Source organism: Hemicordylus capensis, chromosome 4 (genome assembly GCF_027244095.1).
Source record: "Hemicordylus capensis ecotype Gifberg chromosome 4, rHemCap1.1.pri, whole genome shotgun sequence".
Classification (NCBI taxonomy): domain Eukaryota; kingdom Metazoa; phylum Chordata; class Lepidosauria; order Squamata; family Cordylidae; genus Hemicordylus; species Hemicordylus capensis.
This window is the reverse complement of record NC_069660.1, coordinates 115262683-115286139: the sequence shown is the minus strand read 5'-3', so window position 1 is coordinate 115286139 and position 23457 is coordinate 115262683. Positions and strand designations below refer to the sequence as shown.

Here is a 23457-nt window from a genome sequence, read left to right as displayed (position 1 = left end):
TAGCATGGGGCATACTGTGAACACTGTGGTAAGGTTAATTACATGCATGTAGAAAATGAAGGTGTTAATGGTAGCCACTGTGGTTTGAATAGACCAATTTAGCAACCCACCTTACAAATGATGGGATGACAGTACTCATTTTAAGCCTGTCAGTCAGTATAGATATATCCTCTCTCTAGGCTGGTAATAACTGCAGTGCCTTTCAAACAAAATATTTACTAGCAGATGGGTCATTTCAGCTTCAATTACATTATTTAATTAGAACAACAACAAACATTGTCAATGTAAAAGCTGATTCCTATTTTCCCCTCCTTCAACTGAAAGCTATGCATGTCTAAAGGGAAAATTGTACAGAAGTGTACATACTGATTCAAACATTCAGAAACTACAGAGCAGCAGTTTGATTTAGAGCTGGGCAACAATCCAACACAGGGTTACTTCATAAACCCAGGGTAGGCAATAGGCTTAAGGACACTGAATTGTGACTTTGGCAGAGTATATATTACTGTTGCTTTAAGGCCAACCCCCAGACACTAAGGCTATTCTCACAACCACTTGAAAGTGGGCTAAGGGAACCCAGCCCATCTTTGAGCAGTTGTGAGAACCACCAGGCTCGTGGGTGAGCCCGGTAGTTCAGCGGCAGCTAGCCCGCCTAAATACCCCTCCCCTAAAATGAGGTTAGCAGAGTGAGCGCTCTGCTAGCCCTGTTTCCGTGATTGTGATTTGCCATGGTGCAACTCTGTGCCATGGTGACTCATGAGGAGCCCCCAGACCAGGAGGCTAAAACAAACCTCTAGGCATTCAGGGACTTCTGGGGACCAGGTGGGCCCTGATCCCTGCAGCCCCAACTGGCTCCATGACAGAGACGGTAATTATGCTGCCCAGAGCTAGCCCCCTGATATGCTCTTCACGCAGAACCCTATTAGGCACGTGTGTAAAGCCTCACTTTCTAGCAAAAAGAGACTGGAATCAAATGCCCAGGGCCCTGCCAGATAGTGATTTTACTTTGGAAGGGCAGATGTGTGTTCACATATCGTCCAGATTTACGTCAAAGCCCCTGCAAGCTATCAGGGAGCACTCCATACATGATTCAGGTTTTTCACTGCACATTGGAGCTTAGTGTAGCCTGAGCCTGGTTGTGGCCTGTTGCTAATGCTAGTTAGCTTGCTTCTGCTAACTAGGCAAAGAGGCACCTTTTAAACATGGTTATTATTTAGCAGGGGGAGAGCAACTGGCCCTATCCTCCCCCAACATAATTCCTCCAGTGATTGTTGCTGGTGCCTATCTTATGATTCTTTTCAGATTCTCAACCCTTTGGGGACAGGGATCCATCTTATTTATCCATTATTTCTCTGTGTGAACCGCCTTGGAAACTTTTGTTGAAAAGTGGTATAATAAATTGTTATTGTTCATTGTATCTTAGACAGTCAATCTAGTTCATCTTGCAGTCATCTTGCTTCCACTAATGCTTCCTGCCTTAAGTGTGTCAGAAGTAGCTACTGTTTCCTGGCATAAAAAGGACTTATCTTAAAAGGAGGAACACTTTTATTATTGTTTTTGTTGTGCCCCAAGTAGCAGTGTGTGGCAGGGGTGGGGTAATTTTTTTTTTTTAAATAAACACAATTAAATCAAGAGGCTTGCACTGTTGATATACTTTGTACTCCACTAGAAAGTGAATACAAAATAAAGCAACTACACAAAGCTGCTCTTTCTAGTGGGGAACCTTGATTAAAACTGAAAGGAATAGTGACCAGCATTTAGTATTCCAGAGTCCTGCTGCACAGGTGCTTGCATGGGATGAATTTTTCTCCATTTTTTCTTCCCTCAGAAGCACTCTATAATACCCCTAAATATGTCCCTAAAGTAGTACAGCCCTGAAAGAATGTTTCCGGAGGGAGGAGAGAGAGGCAAAAATTGCCCACTGCATGCAAGTGCCTGCAAAGGGGACACACCTCTGCAGTGTTAGTCAGGATGCTGGCCAGTGTCTTCAGCTATATTAGATGGGGAAACAGAGTGGAAACAAAATGATTTTTAAAGAATTGATTTGACTGATTTAATTGATTTTTGCCAATTGATTTAGAACAACAAGTAACATTAACAGGAGGTTGCACTGAGCTCACTCCTGTTTCCATCCATGTGTCTCAAATATCCTTTTGCCAACTGTCCCCTAGCTGGCCTTAAAGCAGCAGTAACATATATTATATATTTATTTATTTACACTGTCAGGCAGGTGTTATTGAGTGGTTTGTTTTATCCAGACATCGAGTCCTTCCCAAGGACCTGGGTTGGCTGAATTTTATTGTCAATGTTGTTGCTGTTGCTATAGATATCGTCGCAGAATATAGGCTGTTCCCAGTAAAGCTGCTTTTTGTAATTGGCTGATGGTGATTTCTGTGGTCCCTATGGTGTTGAGGTGCTCTTCAAGGTCTTTTGGAACTGCACCCAGGGCGCCAATGACCACTGGGATTATTTTGGTCTTTTTCTGCCACAGCCTTTCAATTTCCATTTGTAGATCTTTGTATTTGGTGATTTTTTTTCCATTTCTTTTTCTTCTATTCTGCTATCCCCTGGTATTGCTATGTCGATTATTTTAACTTGTTTTTCTTTCTTCTCGACTACAGTTATATCTGGTATATTGTGTGGCAGATGTTTGTCTGTTTGTAGTCGGAAGTCCCATAATATTTTTGCATCTTCATTTTCTTCAACTTTTTCAATTGTATGGTCCCACCAATTTTTGGCTACAGGTAGCTTGTATTTTTCCAAGGTATGGGGAGGGCATCCTTCACGTGACGGGTTATCAGGTTCCGCATGCTCTGAGACAGGGCCAGTCAAATTCAAGTTCGTCCTCTTAACTGTGCTGCGTCGCCCCCTAGACTCCAGTTCTGGTCCTGTCTAGCTCTGAAGACAGTACACCGTGTTTGATTGGAAATCTCTTATTTCTTGTGAAGGAATTCAGCCACAATCCTACCTTCTACTTACTTTCTACTGTGTGCCGGGGGGGGGGGGGGGAAGAAGTTGCCGCGTTTGCATTCCCTTCGTTTGTGAGTTGTTTGTCTCCTGCTACCTTTGTTCGTTCCTTCAGTGGTTTTCCCTGCTCCTCCCTCCCCATCCGTTAGTGCCGTTTGTTCTTCGCTTTGACCACTCGTTAGTGATTGCTTGTTTTTCCCCTCCCCCCCCCTGCACACGTTGTTTCTGAGCAATTATGGAATTGGCTCACACCGGGGACATGCTCAGAGGATCCCTTTCGGAAGGCCCTCTTTCTGATGCTCCTCAGCATGCCCCAATAGTTCCTGAGAGAACTGGGGACGGAGCGGTTGATGTTGTGGCAATTGTTAATGTTCCCCAGGAGGCAGCCTAAAGGTGCAGCGCCTTGCCCAGCTCGTCCTCTGTTTCTAAGGGGCATTTTAAGGCGACAAAGAAATCTAAGCATTTAAAGAATGCGGATAATTTAAAGCTTAAAAAACGGAAAAAGGCGAAAAAGCCCTCAATCCCCGCTACTCCGCTCAGCGAGCGGCTTCAGATTAGAGCGGTGTGGGCGGAGCAACCAGTTTTGGCGCCGTCGGAGCTTCCCGCGCAAGCGGCGGCCACCATTTTACAAGCCCCGGAGACAGGCGTTTTACCTCCAGAAATACGGAGGGAAACTGAGATGATGGCGGCACGCACGGAGGAGTTGGCAAGTGGGGCGGCGCTTGGTCCTAATGCGGTGAGCACTTCCAGCCCCGGGGACCTAGAATTTTCGGGGGTGACCAGCCCGAACGGGGAGCGGCTTTCTACTAAGGAGCTTCGTTGGCTGGGGGAGTTTGTTAAACAGCAATGTCTCTCTGTGGTCTCCCCAATTCTGAATCAGGCTGGTCCTAGTTTGCCTCCTCCCTTATCGGCCCCTACTATTGCTGCTTCGGCCCTCCCTAATGCAGCCCCAGTTAACCAGCCACGCAGAGGACGACGTCCCTCCTTCTCCTCCTCGCCAGACTCTAGCCCGGTAAGGCAGGCCATTCCCTTGGGGGAGTGCATCATGCTGAACAGGCGTTCCAAGAGAAGGCGCCTGGGGAGAAAAATCTTGTCCGGAGTATCCTCCTCAGAGGAGGAGGCTGTGAGCCTATACCGCAGATCGGAAGTGATGGTTAGCGCCCCTAATCAGGAGAAAAGTATTAGTCAGGGCATGTAGATTGCCCCCGCCCCTGCTTGCCCTACATCGGGGGCCCCCCAGGGCTCTGCGGGGACACATAACAAGTCAAAGTTCGGTCCTGCATCCTCCGGGTCTAGAGACTTGGACTCAGAGAGGGAGGAAGGGGAGCTTTCTGACGAACAAACCCCCTCTGAGAAACCTACTTCCTCCAGGCTGTTTACAGCAGCAGAGTTTGAAATATTGCTGACTAAAGCAAAAAGAGCCATTAAAGATATCTCCACAGAGACTGGACAACCTCCGGTCACAGGTTTAGACCAGGAAGTCTTCCCGTCTACCTCGGTGTCTGCGGCGACAGTTCCATTCCCAGCCCTGTTTAAAGAGGTCATGCTGGCAGAATGGGAGGTTCCAGTGGCTTCCAAACCGGCCTTATATTTCCCAAAGAAATTATATGCTCTTCCACCTGACATTATGTCTTTGTTAGCAGTACCCGTTGTAGATGCCCCAGTGGCACAGTTGGTAACTGGTGCCTTGGTGAATAAAGAAGGAGAGGAATACTTAAAATCACCGGAGGAGAAGAAAACGGACCATCTTCTGCGCAAGGGGCACGAGGCATCAGCAACGGTCATACGAGCTGCCTCCACAAATTCTATTTTCACCAGGGCTACTATTTTATGGACAAAGGAACTGGCCAAGCTAGTTCCTCCAGAAAACAAGCAGCTTCGGCAAGGTTTGAACAAGATCGCCAGGGCCTCTGCCCTCACGGCAGACTCTAGTTTAGATTGTCTGCAACATGCGTCGACAGCTATGGCAGCTGGGGTAGCTGTGCGTCGGGGCCTGTGGTTAAAGCACTGGCGTGTAGACTCTAAGTCTAAGTCAGCCCTGGCTGCCACCCCGTACAGGGGTACAAAACTATTTGGGGATGCTTTAGAGCCAGTGCTCGTGGAAACACGTGATAAGAAAAAAGCCATGCCGGTAGGCAGAGGGGATATGAGGAGACCCTTTCGTGGGACGGGCAACTTTCGCCCTCCTTTCGCCCAACTTTCGACCTCCTTTCGCCCCTACAGATCACCCAACCGCTCTTACTCCTTCGCGTCTAGAGACGGCTTCAGAGGTGGAGACTTCAGAGGGAGCCAACAGAGACAGCCCTGGCGCCAGTCGTGGAACAACAAGTATAGAGGTACTGGCAGGGGGAGAGCGGGATCCTTCTTTTCCTCACAGGACCGCCGCAATAACAAACAATGATGCCCTGGCGGTCGGTGGCAGGTTGCGGGACTTTGCCGAGAGGTGGAGGACCACGACTTCGGACTGATGGGTGCTCCGAACTGTGGCCCAAGGGTATTATATAGAGTTCTCAAAAAATCCGTCCAGTTTCTTTTTCAAAACCCCAGTTTCCACCAACCAGTCGAAACGGGACCTCATGGAGGAGGCCATTCAACATCTGTTACAGATTCAAGCCATAGAGTCCGTCCCAGTGACGGAGGCCCCGGAAGGTGTGTTATCCCTCCTTTTCCTAGTCCCAAAGAAGGACGACTCCTGGAGAGCGGTCCTGGACCTGAAACATCTAAATCGGTGCGTGCGGAAAAGGCCGTTCAGGATGGAGTCGTTCCGGTCCATCAAGACGGCAGTCCTTCCTGGGGATTGGTTGGCCTCTTTGGACTTATCAGAGGCCTATCTGCACGTGCCAATACACCCGACTCACCGGAAGTTCCTTCGGTTCGCCTACAACAACAGATTCTATCAGTACCGGGCCCTCCCGTTTGGCCTGTCATCTGCCCCAAGAGTCTTTACTAAATTGTTGGTGGCGGTAGTTGCGCATTTGAGACAAATGGGGGTACACGTTTACCCCTATTTAGACAACATTTTGATTCGATCAACATCGGCGAGACAGGCCAAATGGGACGTCAGGCTCACAGTGCGAATCCTCCAGGAACATGGATTCATCATCAACGTTCTCAAGAGTTACCTGGTTCCCTCCCAGATCTTGAAGCACCTAGGGGTTCTATTCAACACCACCGCGGCGACGGTGAGTCTACCTGGGGACCGCAGGGAGAAGATGCTCCGGATTATCGGTCCGTACCTGACCAAAAGAAGGGCTTCGTTAATGTGCCTTGCAGGAGTTCTGGGCCTGATGATCGCCTGTATAGATTGTGTCCCCTGGGCCAGGTGGCATTCAAGGCCCCTCCAATGGCTTCTCCTCCCCTACCAGGAGGCGATTATGGAAAAGAGAATGTTATGGGTCAGGATACCAGTGAAGGTGCGCCGTTAGTTTCTTTGGTGGGTATCCCCAGCTTTGGACCAAGGGCTGCCACTCGAAGCCTTGGAGAAAGTCGTTATCACGACGGATGCGTCCCTCCGCGGCTGGGGGGCTCACTGCCTCGATCAACAGGCGCAAGGCAAGTGGTCGCTAGAGGACTCGAAGAACAACATAAATTGGCTGGAGCTCAGGGCGGCCCGCCTGGCTCTGCTGAGTTTCCAGCACTTGGTGCAGGGGCGCCATGTATTAATATGGACGGACAATATTACCACAAAAGCCCATATAAATTGTCAGGGTGGGACGAGATCAAGATCATTGATGCGGGAAACGGATCTGCTGTTCACATGGGCGGAAAGACACCTGGAGTCGATCACGGCGGAACACCTGTCGGGGGTCGAGAATTCTCAAGCGGATTGGTTGAGCCGACAAACCTTGGATCCGGCGGAATGGGCCCTACACCCGGGAGTGTTCGAGATGATTGTTCAGAAGTGGGGGCTTCCGGAAGTGGACTTGTTTGCCTCTCCTCTGAACTGTCAACTCCCGCGATTTTTTTCAAGACATCAATGCTCCAGGGCAGAGCAAGTGGACGCACTAGTCTCCAGGTGGCCTCGGGGACTACTGTATGCATTCCCTCCGCTCCCGATTCTGGGATCGGTCATTCGAAAACTTATCCTTGAAAGGGCCCAAGCCATCGTGGTAGCTCCATATTGGCCACGAAGACCTTGGTTTTCAGACCTGGTGGCCCTTTCCGTCCAGGCCCCGTGGGCACTGCCCACAAGAATGGATCTTCTCAGCCAGGGTCCGGTTCTTCATCCGGAGCCAGAGTGGCTACGCCTTCACGCCTGGAGGTTGAGCGCCAAATATTGAGACGGAAAGGGTACTCTAGCAAGGTACAGAAGACAATCCTAGCAGCCAGGCGTCCATCGACGGTTCGCATTTACCAGGTCACTTGGGCGGCATTCTGCATTTGGGCAAAAAAGAATACAACCAAGCTGTCCCAAGCCGGGGTGCCGGCTGTCCTTGCCTTCTTACAAGCCGGGATGGATAAAGGTTTGCGTCCCAGCACATTAAGGAGGCAAGCCTCCGCACTAGCTTCGGTGATTGACGTCTCAAGCAAGTGTGGCACCGGATTGCATCCGGATCTACGACGTTTTTTGAAGGGGGTGTCAAATTTAAGCCCACCTATGGTTCACCGGTTCCCTTCCTGGGACTTAAATATAGTTCTAAATGCTCTCACCAAGGCTCTCTTTGAGCCTCTCCGTAAAGTTACCCTAAGATTGCTATCGTTCAAAGTTTCCTTTCTCATCGCAGTGACCTCAATGAGGAGGGTGTCAGACTTAGCGGCCTTGTCAGTAAGGGATGAGCTCTGTATTTTCCAAAAAGAGTCAGTGGTTATGAAATTGGATCCTACATTCCTGCCCAAGATCAACTCGGAATTTCATAGGAGTCAGGAGATTGTTCTGCCGTCTTTCTGCCCGGCACCCACTCATCCAAAGGAAAAACTTTGGCACACCCTGGATGTGCGGAGGGCCCTTCGCATTTATATCAAGCGTACTAAGCCCCTACACGGTTCAGACTCGTTGTTCATTTCCTACTTGCCCTCCAGGATGGGTTCCAAGGTCTCCAAGGAATCGCTCGCTAGGTGGCTGCGGGCTACTATCACCCTGGCATATCAGTCCTCAAACTTACAGACTCCTCAACGCATTATGGCACACTCAACTAGGAGCGCCTCTGCCTCCGCCGCCTTCTCGGCTAGAGCCCCATTGGAGGAGATCTGCAAAGCGGCTACATGGTCATCTACGAACCCTTTGGTTAAACACTATAAGATCCCTTCCTTTTTTGAGTCGCGGGCTGCTGTGGCCCGTACAGTGCTGCAAAGGGTGGTTTAGACATCTGCTTCCCGCCCTAAGTTAATCGCTTTGGCACGTCCCATCACGTGAAGGATGCCCTCCCCATACCTTGGAAAAAGAAACATTGGTAGACTTACCGTGAAGGGTTCTTTTTCTGGTATGGGGAGGGCATCCGGCCCTCCCGCGGATGATGAAGAGGCGGGGGATGTTCTCAGTGCGGGTGGCGGGAGCAACTTCTAGGGCATAGAGTTTCATCTATCACTGCTGTTTTTTCTTCCTGCATTTACTTCTTCTTAGCCTCTGGTTCTTACGTTCTAAAAAGTTGATTTCCCGCTACCTTTCAAATTCCTGTTCTATGTGGCTGATGTGTTCGCGTCCTCAGGTTCATCGTGATTTTCATTCGCTCTACATGACCAGAACTGGGGTCTAGGGGGCGACGCAGCACAGTTAAGAGGACGAACTTGAATTTGATTGGCCCTGTCTCAGAGCATGCGGAACCTGATAACCCGTCACGTGAAGGATGCCCTCCCCATACCAGAAAAAGAACCCTTCACGGTAAGTCTACCAATGTTTCTTTTTTGCAGATGTTCCAGTGTATCATCCCTGCTACCTTGTCATGCCTTTGTTTGTAGTCAGTCTGTGCGATCTTTTTACAACAGCTGATTAGGTGGTCCACTTTTTCATCTGCTTCTTTACAATGGCGGCACTTGCTGTTTGTTGTTGACTTGTTGACTTTTGCACTTATTGCATTTGTTCTTAGTGCCTGTTCTTGTGCAGCCAGTATTAAACCCTCTGTTTCTTTCTTCAAGTTGCCATTCTTAAGCCATTGCCAGGTCTTGGTGATGTCTGATTTTCCACTTATATTGTGCAAATATTGACCATGCAGTGCATTATTTTTCCATTTTTCTGCTCTGTTCTTGACTTGCTCTTTCTTGTAGGCCTGCTTTGTTTAATTGGTGTTGAATAGTTTTGCGTTATTGACCATTTGAAGTACATCTTCTTCACTGTCCTTGATATATTCTTCAAGGCCTCTTTTCTCCTCCTCTACTGTTTGATGGACTTGCAGCATTCCTCTTCCACCTGAGCTGCGAGGGAGGTATAGCCTGCGAGGGAGGTATAGCCACATCACTGCGGGGGGTGCAGAGCATGATTGATGGTCATGATTTTCCTGGTCTTACGATCTAGCGTCTCTAGCTCTGCCTGGGTCCAGTCTATTATTCCTGCAGTGTATCTGATAACAGGTATAGCCCAGGTGTTTATGGCTTGTATGGTGTTCCCGCCATTGAGTTTGGACTTTAGGATTTTTCTAACTCTCCTGATGTATTCACTTCCCATTTTTCTTTTAACTTCAGTGTGTGCAATGTTATCAGCCTGGAGAATGCCCAAGTATTTGTAATCTTCTTTCTCTTCTAGGTTTTGATGTTGCTTCCATTGGGCAGTTCTATTCCTTCTGTTTTTCTCCCCCCCCCCTCTGTTCTTATTAATGCAGCACACTTGTCTAGTCGAAACCCCATTGCTATATTGCTACTGAATATACAGACAGTGTTTAGCAGTGATTCAATTTCTGAATGGGACTTTCCATACAACTTCAGATTGTCCATGTACAGCTGATGGTTGATTTGACTTGATGTTTTAGATGTTTGGTATCCGAGGCCTGTTTTATTTAGTATTTGTGAAAGTGGAGTCATGGCGATTACAAACAACAGAGGGGATAGTGAGTCCCCTTGGAAAATGCCTCTTCTAATGCTAACCTGTCCAAGTGTCTTGCCATTGATTGTTAACTGTATATTCCACATGCTCATTGCTTTTTTCATAAATATCTGAATGTTTTTGCTGACACCACTTGTTTCTAAACATTTTAGTATCCATGTGTGAGGCAATGAGTCAAAGGCTTTCTAGTAGTCAATCCATGCAACACTTAGATTGGTTTTTCTTCTCTTGCAATTTTCTAAAATCATTTTGTCAATCAGCAGCTGGTCTTTTGTGCCTCTCGTGTTTGGGCAATTTCCTTTCTGTTCAACTGGAAGCTGTTTGTTAGTTAATAAGTGTTGCATCACTTCATCTGCTATTATTCCAGTTAATAATTTGAACATGGTTGGCAGGCAGGTTATCAGTCTATAACTACTTGGAACTGCACCTTTTGCTGGGTCTTTCATGATGAGATGAGTTTTCCCAGTTGTTAGCCATTGTTCAATATCACCTCCTTGCAAAATGTGATTGAACTGTTTTGATAGTTGTTTATGAAGGCTTGTTAGGTGTTTAAGCCAAAAGCCATGCAGTTCATCGTCGCCTGGAGCAATCCAATTTTAATTTTCTTTGCTCTTTCACTTATTAATTCTGGTGTTATTATTAGATCTTGCATTTGTTGGTTACATTTTCGACCTCTTTCATCCAGCCTGCTTTTTTATTATAATCTATTGGATTGTCCCATAATTTCCCCCAGAATTGCACTGTTTCTTCTTTATTTAGTGTTTCTATGTTTCTTGCAGTTTCTCCTTCTATGCTTTGGTAGAAACGTCTCTGATTTGACTGGAATTGGAGATTCTGCCTGTGTTGTGTAATTCTGGCTTCGTATCTGCTAATCTTCTTTGACACTTCTGTTGTTTGTTGTTTTATTATTTCCAGGACTTCTCTAATTTTCCTTGAATCTAGGTGGTATTTTTGGATCAGATACTGTTTGGTGTTTTCATTCTTCAGCTTCTTTTCTTTCATATCTTTCAATTTACTCGCATCTGATCTAAGTCTTGCAATTTTATTTTCTAATCGAACCTTCCATTTAGGTGATATACTACTTTCTTTTTTTACAGGTCCACTGATCTTCTATCCGAGCTCTTGTGTTGTTATTACTGTTGCTACACTGTACATTAGTTGGTTTATTTCTTGCAAATTATTGGAAGTTATTTCTGCAAGTGCAGCATTGACATCTTTTAATGCCTGAGCAAGTTGTTTTTTTGGCAACTGTTTTTAGAGCTGCAAGTCGAACCCTGGTGGTTGTTTGGTTCATGTGCTCAGTTATTTTTTGCTTTAGTTCTTGTTGCTTTTCTGTTAAACAGCATTTGGGTTTTTGAGGTGAAGGCAAAGGGGCGGTTGCCTGGTTTTGATTTTGAAACAGTTCAGCAACAGTGGCATCTATTTCCAACACCTCCTCCTCCACCTGCACCTGAGCAACTTCTTCAGTTGGTGGTAATTCTTCTTCCATATCTTGAGCCTGTGTTGCTCTTTGCAGCTCTTCCAGCTCAACTCCTGTGAACACTTTATTTCTTATTATGAATCTTCTCTGGTCTGCTAGCCTTTGTTCTGTTATTTCTGTATCTGGATCCTTCTCTTTCCAAATTTGGTACATTCTTTTAAATAACCTCTTCTAGTTGGACTAGACTTGTAATAGCAGATCATTATTTCCTTGTTGGCATTTTCCGTATATATATTTTCGGTTAAGCAATGTTTCTTCCAGTAACTTTGCAGTCTCCAGCCCTGGTTGCTCAACTGAAGATCCTGAGTCCTGTAGCCCACTTGCCACCAGATGTCCAGGGACTCCAGCACCTGGTGCGGTCCTTGACCCGGGCGACAACCAATCCAGTATAGATTTATTAAAGTTACGTCTCACCATATTGTTGATGGGAGAGGCACTCTTTGCCTGGCTCCTCTGGTGAGACCTGTCCAGTATGGTTGGACCTCTGGCATAGCTCTCACCTTCCTCAGAGCACGCAAGCCCCACATCCACACCAAGGTAGTGCCTCACTGGTGGATGATGATGATGATGATGATGATGATGATGATGATGATGATGATTTTGATTTCTATACCGCCCTTCCAAAAATAGCTCAGGGTGGTTTACACAGAGAAATAATAAATAAATAAGATGGCTCCCTGTCCCCAAAGTGCTCACATTCTAAAACGAAACATAAGATAGACACCAGCAACAGTCACTGGAGGTACTGTGCTGGGGATGGAGAGGGCCAGTTACTCTCCCCCTGCTAAATAAAGAGAATCACCACCGTAAAAGTTGCCTGACACATATACGACATCTATGGGGGGGAAATCACCCTTGTGTTTTATCAACTACTGGCTATCATCAACAATATCAGGGCTGTTTACACGTTTGCAGCAACCCTGGGATCAGTGCCTGACACGCATCCAGGAGCGATTCAGGCTCACTGCTTCTGTGCCAGCCAAGAGCCCATCCGCACACTTTCCAAAGATGGAGGCTGCTCCATATCTCTGAAGCTGTGTTTCATCACAAGTGTGACCAAGCTTTTCAGTGGTCACCGCTGTGATGATGCACAGTTTCAGAGGCATAGAACAGCCTCTGCCTTCGGAAGGTGAATGGGCAGGCTCTTGACTGGTACGACTCACTGTGCAGTACATTAGCCAGTATCATTATTTCAGCTCATTAGCCACAGAATAAGATCCTTATAGTTTGCCCCTTCCACTTATAAACCAGATACCAAATGGAAAGCTTAATATCTTGGAAAACAAAAGGATGATACTCATCTCATATTATTTTTACTGTATTTTTGCCATTTCATTTATAAAAAGAACTTGAACAAGACTCATGTCAAGGACATGCCAAGGCTCATTTTTTTCCTTTTTAAGAAGAATCCAAAAACCACATTGTGATTTAGTCACAGTTTTTAAATACATCAAAACATGTATATACATTTTGTCAGCGACACAGATGAATCCCAAAAATATATTAATATTCTTGGCATTTCCCAGTAACTTATGTGGCTAATATCTTTATTTTCATCACTGTTGAGATAGCAGCTTTTCTCTTTGGATGCAGACACTGCCACAGTCAACTAGACATCATTGCCAGACAAGTTTGAATTAAAATTTACCCCAGCAAGAGTGAAGAGAGTTTCTGATGGAATTTTCTGTGCAGCTGGCATTTCATTTTAAAGATGGAAGTTGTGGTGCTGATCAGGTGCTTGTTCCATGTTATACAGAGACTACAAGTACCATAAATAATAAATAAACCCATAAGTAAGGGTTTGTGAAACCACAAACAGAGAATGACTATACATTTTTGAGCCCTCTTTCATGATCTGTGAGAAGGGTTAGAAGGGGAAAGGGGAGGAAGCCTCGTAAAACTTACCTCCCCTGCAGATGATCCTCTTACCTACCCTGCAGATGATCGCTTGCCCAGACAATTGTTGGCTTCTGTCAGCAGCAGGGAGGTTGGGGGTCTGGGAGGCCCCTGGAACTCCCATAATGTACCACACGAGTGTGCAGTGCATTATGGGGAGTAATTTGACACTGACCAGTAGGCTGCTGGTGTGTGTGCTGCGCGGAGCCCTGCGGCACCCACACACAATCAGTTAGCCTGGGCTAAGGGTGCGTTTGTGCCCTTAACCTGGGCTAACAGCAAGGACTCCCTTGTGGGTTTTCTACCATGGGAGCTGCATGGCTCCCGGCGGTTCTCTCACTCAGGCAAAACCGGGCTGAGCTTCCTTAGCCCAATTTTGCATGTGCATGAGAAAAGCCTCAGCATGTTATAGGGATGCACGTGGAACTCAGACTGGCGGAACTGGGTTGGCTCGATGTCGAACTTGGTTCGAAGCGAGCTGACTCACATATCCCTAGCATGTTGCCACATTGCAGTAGTCAGGCCTGGAGGTGGCCAGTATATGTAGTACTGTTTTAAAGTAACTCTCTTCAAGAAATTGACACAGCTAGTGGAGTGGAGTGTAACAGAGTAGAAACTGAGGGTTGTTACGTTTATTGAACAAAGCTAATAAGGTTTATTATTTAACTGTTACCAGATTATAAACAGCAGCCCTACTCTGAGTGAAAGATCATCCTAATAGAAGTCTCAAGCATCCAGTAAGAAACACAAAATGATAAACCAGTCTACAGAACTGATTACTGACACAAACATTCTAAACTCTACCACTCAGCCTCTCTCTGTGTATAGAATGGTAGTTATCACAAGCAGACAAGACCAGGCTGCCCATGAGAACCTCCACGGTTGATCCTGGTTGCTTGCGTCCTTAACTTTGTCTAACTGCTCTCATGTCTGCTTATTAACTGCTCATGTGTCTTGCACCCTTAAGCCTGTCTAACTGCATACAGCCGGTGAGACACTGGCTCCTGGCCTACTCCAGGGGAATCCCCACAATGCACCATGCACTTGTGCGGTGCATTGTGGGATTTCTGGTGGCTGGGACAACGCATCCCAGCTCCCAAACCTCTGTGCTGCTTATGATGTGGCCACGTGATCTGCATGCCCAGGCTCTTCACGTTCATCTGTGGGAAGGAAACCTTCCTTCTCACCCGCCCACCCATCCTGGCTCGGAATTGTTAGAAAGGGCTACTATACATACAATACATCAGAGGCAAGAACAAAGACAATGTATATACACATAAATCCCAACAGTTGGCACATCGGTTGAGATGATGAAAAGCATTCCTGGCCAGTGCCTTAGTCTGAGATACCAAGGAGATGTTTGGATCCAGAAGTACTCCCAAAGTGCATACCTCTTCCTTTTGGGGAAGTATAACATCTAATGTTTCTCCAAATTGTACAAATGATACCTGAAATTCTATGCTAGCCTGTACAAACAGAGTGCAGCAAGGTCCCATGGCCAGCAAAAGCACATACTGTGTCACAGCTAGTGGAGGCATGTAATACAGGAACTGTATTAAGTTCACCATGTCTTAGAGCATAAGCATAAGGAAGTTGTCTAATGCAGGTGTACCTTGGCATAGGTTCGCACTCGAACTGGCCCAATTTGAGGGTTTTCCCTTGAGCCGGACTGGGCCTGGTTTGGCTTCAGTCAAGCTGAACCCACCAGTCTGGTCCGGGGCCAGTTTGGTTTTTTTGTGGGGGGGGGGAAGTCAGATTTTACCACCATTGCTGGGCTCCAGAGGTGTTGCTGTGGCTGCAGGGGGGTATCCTGATGTCCCCCTCCCCCCACTGGCTTCGTCCCCTGGTTGTTTTCAACCTTACAGGCCATTTTTGGCCCATTTTAGTAAGTTTTGTGGCTTCTCTGCAGTGGCAGTGGCATTTTGAAGATGCAGATGGCCATTGGGCATGCACGACAGCCTCCAGAATGGCCATCACCACTGCAGAGAGGCCTGTAATGGGTTGAAAATGGCCAATAATGGGCCAGAAATGTCTGGGGGAGGCTGGTCGGGAGGGCATCAGGAGACCACCTCCCATGGCTGCGACATCATCCCCCAGAGGCTGGCAATGGTCCACCATTCCCCCCTCAAGAATATTTTGCCCCACCCCAAACTGGTTCGGTTGGAGTTCAGTTCCAGTTATCATGTGAAGAATGCTTAGGACCATCAAATCCATGTCCTCACAGTGATCACCTTGTAACTTCACAATAAGCACAGTCACAATTTTTACCTTGTAACTTCCCATAGCTTCAAGATGAACACATAGAAACAATCTAGTATATTCATCATGATTCTAATAGAAATTCTGTGATTTCTCATTCATCATTCTGAGTAATCTTGAAGCACAAGTACTTACAGAAACAATAAGATTTTCCCCTGGAACTTCTCCATGTCCCTCCCCCCCCCCATCAGGGAGAAAGGTTTTTTTCTAACCTTGAAAGCTACCAGTGGAAAATGGCAGCTTGGTGAGGTGTAGCCAGTCACAAGATGATGGCTTGGGGAGGTAGAACCCATCACAAAATGGCAGCATGCTGAAATATTTACTTCTACCCAATTCCTGAATTTGTTGTTGTTCTTCCATAGTTCTCATAATTCACACAGAAGTATTTAGAAGTGAGACAACATCTTAGAGGTGTAATCACTGTTTATGCATGGCCAAACGGATGTTTTGTTCAATCTGTTTAAGGTTCATAAAAGCATTGAACAAAGCTAATTATTAATACATCACCCTGTAGGCATTTTATAATTATGACATGGGTGGCTATTTCATATTTTAAAAACAATTTTGTATTCTCCTTGCCCCAAGAAGTATGAAGCCATGGGATTCCTTAAGAAACTAATAGTCATGAACTTTCCATTTTTTCTCAGCAACAAAAATGATCAAACTACATAAACCTATTTCTGGAGACAATTGATTAGGGAAATGAAAAAAATTGAGAGACACTCAGGTTGTTCTCACGAACAGCCCTACCTGTGTTGGACAGGACTAGATTGCTCCGTATTCAGCTGCTCCTCCCCTGGGTAGCTCTGATTGCAAACCCAGACTTACAGTGCGGTAGGACGACATGCGTGTGCCTTCTACTGCATTCACTGGTTGTGTGGTTTGCCGCACTGCTGGCAGCTGCTCCTGGGCTGCCAGTAGCCATATTAATCATAGAGCTGGTAGGAAGGAGTGGCCAGGCAGCATGGTGCTTTCCCAGTTTCTCCACATTGCTTGTTTGCTGCATTGTGTGATACCTGGCAGCCTGGCTTCTTCCCCGCTGTCAGTAAATAGTAAAATCCTGTTTGGGATATGGTTGTGTGGGAATGGGTAGATAGGTTCCTGACTTCCTCATGCTCCCCCTACCCCCGTTTGGTCATGTGAATTACATTTATGAATGGTACGCTCAAAACTGCCACGTTATGCAGATTTACCTGGGAATACATTTCATTGAACTCTTATTCCTGATTAGGCATGTTTAGGATGGCACAATAAAGTCAGTGGCTGACAGGTTGTGCAACAGTATGTCAGCCTAGCATAACAGTATGCATGCAAGTTCACAAGTGCAAAATCTGCACAAATGATGCAAATGGTGTAACAACATTTGTGCAAATTTTGCCTATGTGCAACTTGCATTCATGCAATGTTACTAGGCTGACATACTGTTGCACAGTATGTCAGCCAGTATAATAATGTAAAAGGTTATGTTTTATGAAACTCAACTATCTTGTGTGATGTGTGCACAGAGGATAGGCTGTAGGAAAGAAGGACTGGTGCTGGGTGACCATCAGATTGAATTCCAAGCCATCCCTGGTAGGGATGTGCATGGAACTGGTTTAGAGGCCCTTTATGGGCCTCCGAACTGGTTTGATCGGCGGGCAGTTCTGCCAGATCAATGGCGGGGGGTGCATCTGGGGGTGCCAGATCAAGGGCATGGGAGGGTGCGTTTACCCCTCCCACTGCATTCCTCTCACCGGCGCTCCATTCTGTTGAAGCCCCTTGGGGCGGCAGCGGACCTCCCTGCCGCCCCTTTGCCATATCTCCCAGAAGTGACCGGAAGTAGCATGTGTGCCTGTGCATGCTGGGCATGTGCGCACACATGGCACGCATGGCGCCCCATTCAAAAGCTGGCCTGAATCAAGGAACAAATTAACCCAAATCACCACAGTCAGGAATTATTTCAAATCTTCTCAGGAGCTATCAGCAGCCCCCACAGTAATTCTGATACCACGGCAATCACATGCTGGCTTCATACATCAATTTATTCAGATGCATACCACTATTGTATTGCCAGCCTACAGGTACTGCATTTTGTGATCCAAAAAAGCATGGATAGGTTTTGTTTGTCAAGTTTTTTTGGTCATTAATAAGACTTATTAAGTATTTTGAGCCATTTTTCAATATAACAAGCTAGTTTGTTGGGGCCAATGAAAATCAAAGCCTATCATGGCTAATAATTCTACTACAATCATAGACTGTTAAAAAAAACCTTGTTTATTCATTCCAGATGGTACTGACTAGCACATTTTTAGACCTCTGGGCCATAGATGATCAGGGGCCCACAACATGATCATGGAGAGCCATGTGGTCAAACACTGGTTTGCAAGAGCAGAAAAGATGAGTCAGTTACTTTTTGAATGGAACTGCTCAATCTGAGGAAGCGAGCCTGGACCAACATTTCTACTGGGCCAGCTGGACTCTGTTCTTTAGGTCACCTGGGCTGAATGCAGTACCTGTGCCAGGCATTACTTGGGTAGCAGAGAGTAAGCTGTCTCTATCTGGGAGCTGCTGTAGTGGCTTAGGGAGTAAGGCACGTGAGCCATGCTGCCAGAGTCCCCAGTTCAAAATGCTCAGCACTTTACAGTTTCAAATCTTGATTTGGTGGTTCTGAACTATGATTATATTCAGATGTATACTTAATCATGTTCTAAAGAGAAGATTCAGCCTGAATTAGGAATTATTCTAAAATCTGTTGACTCCTCAGAAGACAACTTTAGGAAGGCTGCAGACACTGATGCAAAAGTTGTCAAACTCCAAGATCAACATTTTCTCCATCCTTACTGTCCCCCTCTACTTTTAGGGTACACTTTCCCTCTCTTCTTTCCCTTGCCTTAGCCCTACCCGTAGTTCCTACTCTGGCTTCTGCCATAATTTTCTGGACTAAGCTACTTAGTTTCTTCAAGTGGCATTGGAGCTACAAGTATTTTTTATTTTTTTTCATGATTTGCAACTTTATGCACTGAGATTTCATGAGCTCATTTAAATTTTTGTTAAAAATAGGACAAAGAAGAAAGACCTAGGAAATTATTATTCATATTCTTCTGGAAGGAAGATTGGGAAATGAAACTTTATTTGAGGCCTGTCCTACAGGCAGCACTAAGAAACAGAAAAACGTACATTCATCTTTCCTAGAGACTAATTACACCATGCCTTTTTTCCACCTCTATCTATATCACAGGACATCAAATTCCCCTGGTATCTCCTGAAGTTAAACCTATGCGATCTTTCATTTCAGAATAACATCTAAATAATTTTTGTATTAAATGTAAGAAAGTACTTGGAGTCATTATCAGAAAGGAGTAATAATAAATTAATAATGTCAAGGCATCACATGATGCAATTCAGCCTACTGGATCCCAAAGCACCTTGTAAACTTTCAGTGATTAACTTGTGCTATACAAATCATGGTTTCCTAGAACTTCATGCTTCTGCCCTGTGCTCCTCCAGTTCTGAAGTGAAGCACCAAGATTGTTTAAAATTGAACAAGCACTCCACACTTTAAATCAGGGCTGCAGGGCTCCAGTTGTTTTTGAACTACAACTCCCATTACCCCAGCCACAGTGATGAACAGTCAGGGATTATGGGAGTAACCCAACCCAACTGTAGAGAAAATTGCACCCCTGTTTCAAGATGGCAGTAACAATTGTGCTGGCTAGCTCCAATTCCTGACATATCTTTTTGGAACCCTCCCTGTTTTGCTGATCCTAGTTATTGGCACTTCACACTGCACTACCAAATTTCCTTCAAAATAGATCTGTTGCTAACTTCTTTAAAGATCAGCATGCAGGGTGGTTGTGTGGTTAGATCAGTTGTGAATCCTGATCTGCTCATTTTCAAATGAAATCACCAGACTTTTAGGAAATCTACTACATGCTACCACATACACAAAATCTGGATTTTTAAAAAATCATACTTGTATTCTACTATATATTCTAACATCTGCATCCTTATATTTTCAGCTTTTTGTCCCAAGTTCATTAGCATTATTGTGCTACTTTAATTTACAAATGGTACATGAGTGAGAATAACCATTGATTCAACCTTAATAACCACTTTTATTTTTAATATTATCTGTATAGTATTTGTTAAGCATTTTCCAAAACCTATGATGCTATACAACTGTGAGTGCAACAAGTATGTCAGAAAGTATGGCGCTTTTAATTTAAGTAAAAATGTGATAACATTGAGATAGTTGAGACAAAACTGGACTGAGCTCAATATCTGGAATTAGCAGCAGGATTTTTCTATAGAAATATGTTGCATAGTTTTGGGGAAAAGAGATTTAAAAAAACCCAGAAATCATCCAAATGGATCTGCATATGACTCTTTTTAGTAGGGTTTGTGCAGAAAGATCGCTTCATGTTTGTTTATATGTGATAGTTACACAGCTTATACTATACATGAATTGTTTTAAATGCTACTTTTCTACAAAAACAATTGCACTCAAAGTGGCTCACAAACACACAAAACAAAATACAAACATTGCAAGAACATATCAACAAACAAATTCCATCTTATAAGCATAATCATATTTCAAAAATCATATTATATATTGACCAAATGAATTGATTTCAAGTTAAGAAACCAGCAGACATCAGATTAAGACATCAACAGAGAAAAATGCAAGAGACTGATAATACGAGTTAGAAGGGAAAGAAATGAAGCATTAGCAGGTGTTAAGAGCTGGTGTGGAATGCCCAGCTCCTATTAATGACAGGGAATAAAGCAGGATCATCTGTTATTCTTTCTTCAGAGATGAATGGTAGAGTAAAAGACAGGGAAGTTGAAAAAGAAGGCATCCTTCTCTGAAGCTTACTTATGACACTTCAGAACAAGATGGCATGCTTTCTTCAGCTTGGTACCATAATTTTAATGGGCAATAAATGATTTACGTGGCCACATTCACACATAACTGGAAACTGGAGTTAAAATGGGAAGAGGTTGCCAAACCTGTACGTCTGAATGCATGCAACTCCAGTCCTGTTTGGAAACAGACCTGAGGTTGTGCTCAGCAAACTCCAATCTGAACCCTCAGTTTGTAGTGAGATTCGCTGCTCATACCCGAGGTTTGAGTTTCTGAACATTAAAAGCAAATGCAGAACTAGAGCTCCTCCCTCTCTCCAGCCATGATTGCCTAAGTGGGTTATCCTTCATGCAAGAAGGAAGCCCTCCTTTCTGTAATCTTCCTCACTGCAGAGAGCCTTCTCTCTGTCTCATCCGAACGTGGACAGGAGAGTGGGGTGGGGTGGGGAGTAGAATCGCGGGTCCATAGAACCTGCAGTTCCACATTACATGCGAATATGGCCAATATATAGCACAAACCAGCATATTGCAGAATAGTAACCTGGTGATATCATCCTATTGTGCTTCAAGATATTCTATATGCTAAATGAATAATGGGCTGCTATTTCATAAAAGAGCCAGGTTTAAAAGAAGAAAATCATTTAAAGGCAAAATTGTACAGGATGGACTTCTGATTGTAAGAAAAGTTTTAATAACCTGTGCAATGTAAAAAAAATTGTATCATTTCAACAGTTATGCAATAAGTCATACACTTTTAATGGTCACAAGGTTTAAGCTAGAGATTTCAGTATACAGTACTCCCAAATCTAGAAGACACATGTTACAGCTCTGTGTTGAAAGCAAACTGCTTCTCCATCTGCTGTTCATATATGGAGACACTAGCTTCAGGTAACTGCTGCTCTCTAAGTTCTAAGAAATCAATTAAAGTGGTATAATGCAACAAGCTGTCAAGAGTTCACATTATACTGAAGCTCTTCCCACAATCAAGTGGGAAGGGCTACCTCTTTTGCAGGGAGGAAGCCCAAAACTCACTCCATTAACCTCGTTTAAGGGGGTGGCTACATAGGTGGGTTTACCACTGTGGAGCCATTGGGCTCGCTCTTGAGTCCACTGGTTCTCACAAGTCAACAAAACCATGCTGGGCTCCCCTTGCTCACTCATGAAAATAGCCTCATCAACTATTTTGTAGTGAAAAATCCTAAATTGGAGCAATCAAGACAAAACTTGAACAGTATTTGTTTTTGCCTTGGGACTGAGGGTTGTGTTGCAGGGAAGATCCACTTTGTGCAACATGCATGTCTTTCATTGAACACCATACTTTATGTCTGAAAACATGTGGCAATCATACACATGGAAGCCTTGAGCAATCATGCCTCCTGGATTTCTTGCTTAATGCATTCCTTCAAAAATGTGTCTCATCTCCATGCAGTGAAAAAACAGAAACTCGTTTTTTTCATAAGGTGTGCAGTGGCATAGTGGCATCTTTCCATCATATGTATGGGAATCGGAAAGCCACAACAGCAAAAGAAAAAGAAAAGAAGAAAGAAAAGAAAAGAAGAAAGAAAAGAAGAAAGAAAAGAAAAAGAAGCAAAAAAAGAAAAGAAGCTGAGGTGTAATTTTCATGGCTAAAAGTGGGGGGCGGGGGTGGAATGAAACCTGCAAATAAAGTTATTCCTTGTAAGGTCAATGGGAACTATGAACCCCAGAGCACTCAGTCTTCAGGGTGTGAATAATATTTTGCAGTTTGTCAATCCATTCATTTTCATTTTTAAGCCTTTGTTTATTTTGTCATTCATTTATTAAAATTAAATTTGTTTCACTTTAATCTCCTCAGTTTTATTTATTCATATTTTCATTAGGAGAAGGGGCTGGGTTATAGCATGGCTTAAAAAAAATCCCCCCCTTTTTTTATATGTTGAAAAGGAGCATCAGGAATTCTCCCAACAGCTGGCAGCCAGCAAGTTTTTTTTCCCTGCAATGCTCTGGATGTTGGCTTGGACTGTTGGACTGTGGAAACATGTGGTAGCTGCCACAAAATATGGCAGCTATGGCATCCAGGACATTGTTGGGGGGGTGGCAGTAAGGGGTGCCCCTAGGTAATTTTGCCACCTGGACCTGAAGGGCTTCAGACCACCCACCCAGGAGCCCTCCCCCCACCACTGCAAGGCCCCCATTAATTTTTGTTAATCAAACCTCCATCCGGGGGTGGGCTCTGTCCTGGGGGGCCTCCTGCCACCTTGCCGCTGCTCGTCCGCACTGCTCCTCTCCATTTTCACCATCGCCATGTGCACAGCCAGGGGGTGGGGAGGTGAGCTAAGCGAGCCTCAGCCGCCCCCATGGTGGCAATGGGTGCAGTGGCTGGTGGGAACATCTGTCTGGGCCTTGAGCACACCTGCGAAGTCTAGGCACCTCTATTGTCCTAGCAGCATCTTTGGCAGGAGCTCTCTCTCTCTCTTGCTTACCTTCTTCAAACTGAGAAACAACTTTTGTGAAACGGGTAACTATTTAATCCACAAGCGTCTGGCAGCTAGAAAGTAGAAAGAGATGGGAGAGGGAAATTTTCTGGCCGATCTAATTAAAACCACAAAAGAGAATTCCATTCGTGCTTTTATTAATACCAGCTCCAGAAAGTTGCAAAGCCTCCCACTAAGGGAAATATACCCTCATATATATTTTTGAGGGTCTTTTTTAAAGCCACAAAACAAATTGGGATTTTCTCTGGCACTTCCGCTATTCACAGGTCTCATTTGAACTTCTACCAAAGGTAGCGCAGAAATTTGGCTCCATCATTGTGGAGTCCCCTCCTCCCTTTGGGGCGGTACAGCCAGGCTTCCCTTCCCTTTACCCTTTGTTTGATGAGATTTCTTGGCAAGAGCAAAACATCATTATTGGGGGGTCCTTTCTTCCTTCTTTGATTTGCTGCCCTCCTGTCCTGTAAAACAAACTTTCCTGAACATCCCTAAAGTCCTTCCAGCTTCCCTCCCTCCTCCTCCCACTCCCACCACGGTTTCTCTTTTAAGAACAGCAAACAAAATGCTGC

General features: G+C 45.1%; 1 long non-coding RNA gene across 1 annotated transcript in view; it reads left to right on the top strand.

The window, feature by feature from the left end:
• The window catches only part of LOC128352874 (uncharacterized), a 30094-nt gene extending 7858 nt beyond the window's left edge, over positions 1-22236 (top strand). Inside the window, exon 2 of the long non-coding RNA XR_008320673.1 lies at positions 21878-22236. This is a non-coding gene — a long non-coding RNA (uncharacterized LOC128352874). The remainder of the gene's footprint in view (positions 1-21877) is intronic.
• The last annotated feature ends 1221 nt before the right edge of the window (positions 22237-23457 follow it).